The sequence below is a fragment of the Rhinichthys klamathensis genome, unplaced genomic scaffold, assembly GCF_029890125.1.
Source record: "Rhinichthys klamathensis goyatoka isolate OS25496 unplaced genomic scaffold, OSU_Roscu_1.1 h1tg000019l_1, whole genome shotgun sequence".
Classification (NCBI taxonomy): domain Eukaryota; kingdom Metazoa; phylum Chordata; class Actinopteri; order Cypriniformes; family Leuciscidae; genus Rhinichthys; species Rhinichthys klamathensis.
The window spans coordinates 1260159-1272438 of NW_026606570.1; positions in this window are offsets into that span (position 1 = coordinate 1260159).

Here is a 12280-nt window from a genome sequence, read left to right on the forward strand (position 1 = left end):
AAATTATAAAAACTTTTAATTTAAGTGAACTTGAAACAATCCTCATTAAACCTATAATAAATGTCATATTTACCATATGTGGCATAAGTGTGTGTGCTATTGTTCGTTGAAGCGCGAAAGAGAACTCGATACTGGCGCGCGTCTTTCTGTGCGTCGTGTGTGTGTGTCAGGACAGGAGGACATTCACTGACAGCGCGATCTCTTTTGTCTTGTCGCGCAGGAATGGTTTAAAGCATTTGCGTGAATAATAACCCTAGCTAAAGGATGACAGAAAGAACGGACGGATGCTGCGTTAATTGCGTTAAATATTTTAAAACGTTAAAGCTGGACAAAAATGAATCGCATGCGTTGACAGCACTTGTCATACATTGCTGACAGAAAATACTGCGGTTTGATGTGGACTCGTTTTCATTGTAAGTTAGGCCTACACAGAATGTTTTTTTAGTCAGCTACACAGAATGTTCTACATTTAATATTTAGCTAACAGTCTGAAGTTACCCATTATCCTGTCCTGAGCTAATTTCCTGAATCAACCAACTCACATCTCCTTTCTTTTCATCCATGATGACATTAGTCACCTGTTGTTGTTTCTGGCGTTTCATCACTGACTGTGTCGCAATCTATTTATTTTAAGTCTATGGTCGCAACCGCTATCCCTGCTCAGTAGAACTTTCAGTGAGCTATTTTACACAGGCTCTGTCATGATTCTGCCATCATGTCTTTGATTCCTCTTGTCTTGTGGCAGGATCATGACAGAATCATGTTCCCTTTCGAGAGGTTCCTCCTATTGCGTAATAGCTTTACGCTATGGGAAAACTCCTTTTCTCGAGAAATATTGAAGTCTTTATGTAAAACGCATTGCAGCTGCACAGCATACAGCAATGAGCGAGGCAGCTCGGTCATTGGCTGTGTTGCGGCAACTTGCACGAACCAATGACGGGGCGACTCTGAACCCGCTTCCAATGAGCGTGCTTCGCGCCCATGCGCGTCAGAGCCCGCCAAGATGGGCTTGGCCAAGGGCTATATATTGGGCGCCCCGTCGTCTGAGTTCTTTAGATTTAATCTCCTTCAGCAAAGAACCTTCTCTTCGCTGGATCCTCCGGATTTGTTGGAGTCTTTTCGCCGCCGCCGTCGACAAGCCTACAGCAGGACTGCTTCGAGGACGCCGGCGCCTTCAGCCGCCTTCGATCGCCCTTCTGCTAAGCCATCCGGCGCGCACCATCTATATCCTTTTTCAAAGCTATCAGTGTTCGCCCCCGCGACACTTTTCTAAAAGAGCAAATTTCACAAGGCGTTGTTTCAAATGCCTTCCTGCGCCTCGTGTCGAGGCCCTCTTCAGGACGGGGATCGTCACATTATCTGCGCCCGCTGCTTGGGACCGGACCACGCAGAGGCTGCCCTTACTCGAGGCGGATGTCCCGAGTGTGACGCCCTGGGCCTCACTGAGCTGCGCGCTCGCTTCGCCGTTTTCACCGCGAAAGAGCCCACCTCTTCCGTGCTGCCATCTCCTCTAGTCGAGCCGCGAAAGAAAAAACGCCGCTCACAGAGGCCGCCGGAGCACGCGGTTTGCAGTGATGTCACGCCGGGCCAATCCCCGCGTGCTTCACCACCACCCGAAGACTCCCCGCCGCCAGTCCAGTTCACACAGGCGGACCAGCACCCCTCCAGCGGAGCGATGGGGCTCGTCTCGTTTGGCGCGTCAGGGGATGACGATGATAAGGATGACAGTTTTTCCTGTGATGCTGCATCCGACGATTGGCCGGGTTCGTCCTTCGACCCCGCGCCATCGACATTAGCGGGCACGAGCGCGGGCTCCAGCATGGACTCTGAGATCGTCCGCATTCTCTCTAAGGCCGTGGAAGACCTCGGGCTCGATTGGTCTTCCCCGGAAGAACCCGCCCGCAGCCGACTGGACGAGCGGTTCCTGCAGGGGCGCCGACAGGCCCCTCGACAAAGACCCTCCCCCTTCTTCCCGGAAGTTCACGACGAACTCACGAAGTCGTGGAAAGCCCCGCACTCCGCTCGCCTGAAGCCTTCTTTTTCTTTGTCGCTCTCCTCTGTGGACGGCGCGAAAGAAAGAGGCTATGAGGGGACTCCGCCCCTCGAGGAGGCTGTGGCCAATCATCTGTGTCCACCCTCCAGCGCTGGATGGAAAGCTAAAGCTTCTCATCCCTCGAAGCCTTGCCGATCTACTTCAGCTCTCGCCGGTCGCGCATACGCCGCCGCCGGCCAAGCTGCATCAGCGCTTCACTCTATGGCTGTCCTCCAGGTATTTCAAGCCAAACTTCTCCGCAGTATGGACGAGTCTGGACCCGATCCTGAGGCATTTAAGGACCTACGCAGCGCCACTGACATAGCGCTGCGAGCTACAAAAGCCACCGCCCAATCCATCGGCCGTGCTATGGCTAACCTGACTGTCCTTGAGCGCCATCTGTGGCTGACGCTAACAGAGATGAAGGATGCAGATAAGGCGTCATTTCTCGACGCGCCTATCTCCCAAAGCGGCCTGTTTGGACCAGCGGTGAAGGAGTTCGCCGAGCGCTTCACCGAAGCCCGTAAGGACTCACAGGCTATGCGTCACTTCCTGCCCAAGCGATCTAGCTCATCGCAGAGCCGCCAACGGCCGCCTCAGCAGCAGCGAGCTAAGACGGCGCCCCCCGTTTCTCAGCCCAAACCTGAAACGGATTTTCAACGCCGCTCGCGCTCCGCCAACAGGAAACAACCGCCCGAGCGACGGGGACCTCGGCCCAGGATTGTGCTGAACCCAGAGCCTCGTAAGTCCTCCTAGCTACAGGGAGGAAAAGGGAGAGCGCGTGTCTCGCAAGAGCCGGACCGTTCTCTCCAAAACGTTTAAAGCATTACCCAGTCCCCTCACAGGCGGCTGGAAATGTCTATACAGCAGCCAATGTGCCAGCCACACAGCTCGCCCACCTGCAAACAAACGCCGTTTTTACGGCGACACACAGAAATCACATAAAGAGCTATTTTCTGCCTGTGTCATTAAAGGGTCACGTGTCCACACCAAAGTGCGCATTCCCACATATCAAAACTGTAAACTCAGTGCCAAATGTTTTCCCAGCTCAGGCTGGACGCCCCATAAATGTAGATTGTGTGCCAACTGTCACGTATGCACCACTACACACAAGCACTGTTCCCACAGTTATAAACACTTCCCCAGTAAAAGCGGGAAGTTGTATAAGAGTAGCGCGTGTGCCCGCTGTTATGCACGCACCCCATCTCACGAACACTGTTTATATGGCCAAAAACCTCCCGCCATGAGCGGGAAGTTTTATGAAAGTGGCGCGCGTGCCTACCACAGTCTATGCACCCCCACCCATAAGCACTATACACACAGTGTTAAACATTTCCCCACCTCACTCTGTGAGCATGACAGCGAGCGTGCCTGTAATCTCACACGCACCCCTGCACTCGGCATTCAACAGAGCTGCTCAGCGCGCGCCCGCGCCGCTGACAGCTGTAAGCTCGGTATTAACACAGAACGATTCGCTGGCGGGAGCCATACGTCACTGCGACACGCCCCCGTCCAGCATTCAGCCCATATCTGTGCGAGCGAAAGCTTGGGAAAATATCCCCGACATGCCGAAATGGGTTTTGAACATAATAAAACACGGTTACTCGCTCCAATTCGCTCGCAGACCGCCCCGCTTCACAGCAGTGGTAGAGACGAAAGTGAGAAAAGATGTTTCACATGTTCTACGCACCGAGATGCTCAAACTGATAGAGAAAGGCGCTATAGAAACAGTGCCCCCCTCTATGAGCGAGGCAGGTTTTTACAGCCGCTATTTTCTCGTCCCAAAAAAGGAGGGCGGTCTCCGCCCCATTCTAGATCTCAGACATCTGAACAAAGCTTTAATGATTCGCTCGTTCAGAATGTTAACAACCAAGCATATCCTCGCGCAAGTTCGCCCGGGGGATTGGTTTCTGTCAGTGGATCTGAAAGACGCTTACTTTCACATTCCAATAGCGCCTCATCACAGGCCATTTCTGAGATTCGCTTTCGAGGGACAGTCATACCAGTACACAGTACTACCATTCGGCCTGTCACTGGCACCCCGTACATTTACGAAATGTATGGATGCAGCACTTTCCCCCCTGAGACAGCGGGGAGTGCGAATACTAAATTATCTCGACGATTGGCTAATACTAGCACAATCAGAGAGCCAGTTAGTGACACACAGGTCTTGGATTATCAGTCATCTAGAGTGCCTAAGTCTAAAAATCAATTTTGCAAAGAGCATGCTATCCCCCAGCCAGAATATTTCTTTTCTGGGAATAGTGCTAGACTCAGTGCAGATGACAGCGCGCCTCTCATCAGAGCGCGCGCTCACTATTCGGCGCCTTGCAACATCGTTCAGAGCGGGTGCGCGCGCCCCCGTCAAGCGATTTCAGAGGATGCTCGGTCTCATGGCCTCAGCATCAGCTGTACTCCAGCTAGGATTGTTGCACATGCGTCCTCTCCAACGCTGGCTCAAAAGCCGTGTCCCCACTCACGCGTGGCGCTCGGGCCACTTTTTAATCAGAGCAAATCACGGCTGCATAAAAGCCCTGACGCCCTGGAAAGCTGTCGACTGGTATCAGTCCGGCGTGAGTTTGGGCGTGAACACAAGGAGAAAAATGATCACGACAGATGCCTCCAAAATAGGTTGGGGGGCCCTTTACGAGGGCAGGCCTGTCTCCGGCTTGTGGTCAAACCCGGAGAAGCGCCTACATATAAACTGTCTGGAATTGAAAGCGGTCGCTTTGGCTCTCAGAGCCCTGCTCCCGTACCTGAAGGACGAGCACGTCCTAGTCCGAACGGACAACATGACGGTAGTCTCGCATATAAATCGTCAGGGTGGACTCAGATCGAGCTCCCTGCACTCGATGGCCAGGGAGCTCCTCCTATGGTCCCAGCGCAACCTGCGCTCGCTGAGAGCAGCGCATGTGCCAGGTGTTCTGAACCAGGGAGCGGACATGCTGTCCAGAGACAAAGTTCTCCCAGGAGAATGGTCTCTCCACCCCCTGACGATTCAGTGGTTATGGCAAACCTTTGGCAGAGCAGAGGTCGACCTCTTTGCCTCCAAGGAAAATGCGCACTGCCCTCTCTTCTTTTCAAAGAGCACAGACGCGCTCGCCCAAGTCTGGCCGAGCCGACCGCTGTATGCCTTCCCTCCGGTCGCGATGCTACCTCAGGTCATCAGTCGGATCAGGGAGGAAAAATGTGCAGTGCTCCTGGTAGCCCCACTCTGGAAGAACCAGACGTGGTTTCCAGAACTGATGCAGATGACGCAATCTGCCCCATGGCCGATTCCACTGAGGCTAGATCTCCTCAGGCAGGCCAACGGGATGATCCTCCATCCCCGCCCCGATCTGTGGGCCCTCCATGCGTGGCCCCTCAACGGATTCCCGGGAACCTCCCCAGTGGAGTGTTGAGAACCATCACTGAGGCGCGAGCGCCCTCTACGAGGCGCTTATATGCCCAGAAATGGAAGGTGTTCAGTGACTGGTGTAAATCCAGGAACCTGAATCCTGAGACATGCGAAGTACCGAGTGTGCTCGTTTTCTTACAAGAGCTGTTGGAGGCAGGCCGCACCCCCTCCACGTTTAAAGTATATGTGACTGCCATAGCAGCATCACATGAGCCGGTCGAAGGACGCACACTAGGGAAAAACTACCTAGTTGTTCGTTTCCTGAGGGGCGCCAGGAGGATGAATCCCCCACGCCCCCCCTCAGTGCCGATTTGGGACCTGGCCACGGTCCTGGACGCACTTAAGCATGCCCCGTTCGAACCCCTCCGAACTGTGCACCTTAAACAGCTTTCGCTCAAAACTGCTCTCTTGCTGGCTCTCGCCTCAGTCAAGAGAGTGGGCGACCTGCACGCGCTGTCATCAAGCGCTACCTGCCTGGAGTTTGGACCTAACGACAGCAGGGTTGTCCTCAGGCCAAAACACGGGTATATTCCTAAGGTGCTCTCTACTCCTTTCAGAGCACAGGTGATATCTTTGGCCGCGCTATCGTCCCCAGCAGACGAAAGTGACGCTAATTTACTCTGCCCGGTCAGGGCACTCAGAGTATATTTGGAACGTTCTGCCCTGTTCAGACAGACAGAGCAGTTGTTCGTATGCTTTGGCGGCCGCACTAAAGGTCTGGCTGTGTCAAAGCAAAGAATATCGCGCTGGATAGTTGATGCTATAGCGCTGGCTTATGAAGCCAAGGGCCTTCAGTGCCCCTTGGGCATCAGAGCTCACTCTACGAGAGGCATGGCTTCCTCGTGGGCGTGGTCGAGTGGGATACCCATTCAAGATATTTGTGCGGCTGCAGGCTGGGCCTCACCGTCCACATTTATCAGGTTTTATAACCTACAGGTCCCCTCATTGCACTCTAACATACTGTCGGTCTAACTATGCATAGGCTGAGGTGTGTACATGCTGAGTATTGTCTCCTCCCTCATAGAATCCGTCTTTGACTGATGTAGAGGAATTTTCATACATGACAGTACATGAAAATGTGCTTGTGTGTGTGTCTCTGGACGCCCATCGGGCCGTTCCAAGTTGTCCTTTTATAAAGCCCGCCTTCGGCTGGCTCGTTGGATAATTACTTTGCTCGAAGGCTCAGACATCTGCCTCCGGCTTAATAGAGCGAAGTCAGCACACACGGCGTTTTACATGGCGTTCCCATAGCGTAAAGCTATTACGCAATAGGAGGAACCTCTCGAAAGGGAACGACTCGGTTACTAACGTAACCTCGGTTCCCTGAGAGGAGGGAACGAGTATTGCGTAATCTGCCGTGCTTGTGCTTGGTCAGTTTGCTTCAGTCGATTGAACCTAAAGAACTCAGACGACGGGGCGCCCAATATATAGCCCTTGGCCACGCCCATCTTGGCGGGCTCTGACGCGCGTGGGCGCGAAGCACGCTCATTGGAAGCGGGTTCAGAGTCGCCCCGTCATTGGTTCGTGCAAGTTGCCGCAACACAGCCAATGACCGAGCTGCCTCGCTCATTGCTGTATGCTGTGCAGCTGCAATGCGTTTTACATAAAGACTTCAATATTTCTCGAGAAAAGGAGTTTTCCCATAGCGTAAAGCTATTACGCAATACTCGTTCCCTCCTCTCAGGGAACCGAGGTTACGTTAGTAACCGAGTCGTTTTGTGTACAAGCGCATGGCCAATTGTTTGGCCATGTGCTTGTGTTGTCTCGTTACGTTACCCCGCCCCCTTGTTATCCTCGTCTCGTCATTATTGTCTAGTCAGTTTCACCTGTCCTTGTCTAGTCAGCTTCACCTGTCTTTGTCATTAGTGTCTCCCTATTTAATCCCCTTGTGTTTGCTGTCCTGTGTCGGTACATTGTCTAACTTTGCGTGTTAATCCCTGTGAGTATATTGTCTGAAGACCTGTTTAATCAGTATTGTGAGTTCGTTTCCTGTCAAGTCAGAGTCTTTGTTTATCATCGTGTCTTAGTCTTGTTATACTCTGCTCCAGTCCTGTTTTACCCCCTCGTGGGTTTTGTTTTCTGTTTTTGTCCAAAATAAATCATTTGAGTGTCATCTGCTGTCTGCGCCTGGGTTCTCCTTCCATCCACATGACAGGCTCGGTCCTGCTCCTCCGTGGCAATGACGGCGTGCGGTTAAAAATCACAACAAACTAATTTGAAAGTGGCATAGGAAATTACGCCCGTGGGTAAGACATCATCCCCAGGCTTTGAACTTGCGCTCCATGCTTTCACCGACGGCGCTAACGTGACGTATGGATCTCAATAACACTGTGTCGCCAAGACCCGCCCTGCTCTGCTTCTGATAGGCTTGTAACGTTAGTTAGAGCTGCGATCCTCTCATATGATTGGTAGGTGAAATCAATTGACTCAAATATTAAACCGCATGCAGGATCAGTTCCCAATTTTTTTTTCCCTCACGGCCGCACGCCGGAGATCCAGCACAGTGCCGGAATACTTTAAGCCCTGCAAAGTTTGTTTCTAGAAGAAAATCGCATCAATGTCCACCTTAAGTAAGGCAGATCAATAATATTGTTGAATATTAAATGTCCCCAACTAAGCAAGCCAAAAGCCAAGGCAACAGTGGCAAGGAACCAAAACTCCATCAGGTGACAGAATGGAGAAAAAAACCTTGGGAGAAACCAGACTCAGTCAGAGGGCCAGTTCTCCTCTGGCCAACGAAGGAACAGTGTATGATTTGGGTAGCATTACAAGTCAGATTGGATCGGAACATTTAGAGTATTTATCCATTTCCATCTGGTTGGAAGTCGAAGTAATCACGCCGGTATGGAGACGAGTTGTTGAGGATCAGTGTCGATGGCTGTCGTGTCGATGAGGCCTTCACAGGGCTGATGAGGCTGGCACTTCAGGATGAGTTGGGATGGATCCAGGCGCAGGTCCACCATAGAGGGTCCCTCGGGATAAACAGAGAGACTAATATTAGCGTAGACGCCATCCTTCTTATGATGTACCAAGCACATTAGGATTTACGGGACGTGTTCCCGGTTCCGGCTGATCTAAACTATGGAGCCTAATTTTGAATTAAGGAAGTCTATAGTGTGTTATGTGTATGCTAGGCCAAAGAGATGTGTTTTTAGTCTAGATTTGAACTGACAGAGTGTGTCTGCTTCCCGGACAATGTTAGGAAGATTGTTCCAGAGTTTTGGTGCTAAATAGGAAAAGGATCTACCGCCAGCAGTCGATTATGATATTCTTATCAACTGGCCGGAATTTCGAGAACGCAATAGGCGTGAAGGACTATAATGCGTTAAGAGCTCGCTCAAGTACTGCGGAGCAAAACCATTTAGTGCTTTGTAAGTAATCAGCAATATTTTTAAATTTATACGATGTTTAATAGGCAGCCAATGCAGTGTTGACAGAACCGGGCTAATATGGTCATATTTCCTGGTTCTGGTAAGAACTCGAGCTGCTGCGTTTTGAACTAGCTGTAGTTTGTTTATTAAGCGTGCAGGGCAACCACCCAGTAGAGCATTACAATAATCTAGTCTTGATGTCATGAACGCATGAACTAATTGTTCCGCATTTGTCAATGAGAGCATATGGCGTAATTTAGATACATTTTTAAGATGGAAAAATGCGGTTTTACAGATACTAGACACGTGACTTTCAAATGAAAGATTGGTATCAAAGAGCACACCCAGGTTCCTAACCGACGACGAAGACTTAACAGAGCAGCCATCAAGTGTTAGACAGTATTCTAGGTTATTACGTGTGGAAGTTTTTTGTCCATTAGAATCTCTGTTTTTTTTCAGAATTTAGTAGTAGGAAATTACTGAAGAAATATACAGCTGAGTATCATCGGCATAACAGTGAAAGCTAATTCCGTGTTTCCAAATGATATCTCCTAATGGTAGCATGTACAGAGTGAACAGCAACGGTCCTAGTACTGAGCCTTGTGGTACACCATACTGAACTTGTGATCGATAAGACATCTCTTCATTTACTGCTACAAACTGATAACGGTCAGATAAGTATGATTTAAACCATGCTAATGCAATTCCACTAATGCCAACATAGTTTTCTAGTCTATTTAAAAGAATGTTGTGGTCAATTGTGTCAAATGCAGCACTAAGATCAAGTAACACTAATAGAGAGACACAACCATGATCGGATGATAAGAGCAAATCATTTGAGACTCTGATGAGAGCTGTCTCGGTACTATGGTACGTTCTAAATCCGGACTGAAAATCGAAGAAACGGAGCAGACAGTACTGATCTTTAGACCGAAAGTAGTTTAGCCTGTAAGGCAGGAACCTCTAGGTTATAAAACCTTGTAAATGTAGACGGGGAGGCCCAGCCTGCCGCCATACAGATATCCTGCAAGGTAATCCCGCTAGACCAAGCACACGACGAGGCCATGCCTCTTGTGGAGTGCGCTCTGACACCCAAAGGACACTGTAAGCCTTTAGAAGTGTACGCCAGCGCTATGGCATCAACTATCCATCTGGATAGGCTAGTCCCTTAGCACGCCCGCTGAACGAAATGAAGAGCTGCTCAGTCTGTCTGAAAACAGACGAGCGAGACACATAAGCTCTTAATGCCCTGACTGGGCAAAGGAAGCTCGCGTCCTTTTCCTCATTGTAAACCGGCAGGGCAAACAGGGAAATAACCTGGGCCCTGAGCGGTGTGTTGAGGGATTTAGGCACGTATCCGTGTCTTGGTTTAAGTATGACTTTCGAGTCATTTGGCCCGAATTCCAAACACGTCGCGCTTACTGAGAGCTCTTGTAAGTCCCCTATGCGCTTCACTGAAGCAAGAGCCATAAGAAACACTGTCTTGAACGACAAATATTTCATGTCTGATAAATGGATTGGCTCGAACGGGGTACCTTTCATGGCTTCCAAAACCGTAGAAAGGTCCCACATGGGAACTGAAGGGGGTCTGGGAGGATTCAGCCTCTTAGCTCCCTTAAGGAAGCGGATGACCAGATCGCTCTTCCCCAGTGACTGGCCAGTCGCTGGTTTAGTAAACGCTGCTATGGCCGCCACATAAACCTTGAGCGTGGTTTGGGTTCTGCCCTTATCCAGTAGCTCTTGAAGGAAGGAGAGAACTTCCGTGACCCCGCAGTCTAGGGGTGAAAAGCTTTGAGCTTTGCACCAGCCAGAAAACACAGACCATTTTGAGGAATAGAGTCGTCTAGTAGACGGGGCTCTAGCCTGCGTGATCATGTTTAACACTCCCTCTGGGAGGTTAGCGGGTACCCGTTGATGGCCCATGCATGTAGGGACCACAGCTCCGGGCGAGGATGCTAAATCGAGCCCTTGGCCTGAGAGAGGAGGTCTTTCCTCATCGGTATTGGCCATGGGGCAGTGCTTGTCAGCTACATCAGAACTGGGAACCAAGCCTGGTTTTTCCAGAGTGGAGCCACAAGTAGCACTGAGCTTCCGTTTTCCCTGATTCGTTGCAATACCTGAGGCAGGAGCGAAGCGGGGGGGGGGGGGGGGGGGAGCATAGAGTGGGCAGCGGGGCCAGACATGGGCCAGCTCTTGAAGAAAAACTTCGGACAGTGAGCGTTCTCTTGGGACGCAAACAGGTCTACCTGCGCTCTGCCGAATTTCTCCAACAGCAGTAGGACCGTCTGCAGGTGCAGAGACCATTCTCCTGCTGGAACATTGTTTCTGGACAGTCTGTCTGGTCCCAAATTCAGGTGACCAGGCACATGTGCTGCTCTCAATGAGCGCAGATTGTGCTGAGCCCAGACCAGGAGGCGTTCCGTCAGCCTGTAAAGGTTTTGGGACCTGACACCACCCTGGCGATTTATATAGGCCACCACTGACATGTTGTCCGAGCGGACCAGGACGTGGTGATTTTTTATCTGGGGACAAAAACGCCTTCGACTGCCATCATTTCCAGACAGTTTATGTGTAGAAGCTTCTCCCGTTCTGACCACTGGCCAAAGAACGGTCTGCCCTCGAGCAGCGCTCCCCATCCCGAGGTGGAGGCGTCCGTGGACACCACTTTCATACTCGAGGAAGTCCCCAGGTTTACACCTGACTGATACCAGCCGATTGCTCTCCAAGGTTTCAGAGCTGTGACGCATTTCTGATCGACCTTGAGGCGAAACAGACCGGAGGCCCATGCCCGAGGTGGTACTCGCGCTTTTAGCCATAACTGCAGCGGGCGCATGCGAAGCAGACCCAACTGGAGTACTGATGATGCTGAGGCCATGAGACCCAGCATTTTCTGAAACCTTTTGAGCGGGACTATAGTGCCGCAGCGGAAGGATCTTGTGATGCGCTGAATGTTCAGTCTGCGCTCTGGTGACAGTCGCGCTGTCATAGACAGCGAGTTCAGTTCTGTGACCAGAAAAGATATTCTCTGACTGGGAGACAGCGAACTTTTCGCCCAATTGACTTTGAGACCTAGATTCTCGAGATGTTCGAGTAATATGGTCCTGTGTTCTATGAGCTCTGAGTGTGATCGAGCTAGAATCAGCCAATCGTCCAAGTAGTTCAAAACTCGCATGCCCCGAAGTTTCAGGGGTGCGAGAGCCGCGTCCATGCACATTGTAAATGTACGAGGTGCTAGGGACAGGCCGAACGGTAGGACTGTGTATTGATATGCCTGGCCCTCGAAGGCAAATCTCAAGAATCGCCTGTGACATGACGCTATTTGTATTTGGAAATACACGTCCTTCAGATCTATTAACATAAACCAGTCCTCTTGGCAAATCTGCGCGAGGATTTTCCTGGTTGTGAGCATTCTGAACTGGCGTTTCACAAGCACTTTGTTCAGTTGTCTTAGATCTAGAATGGGTCTGAGACCCCCGTCTT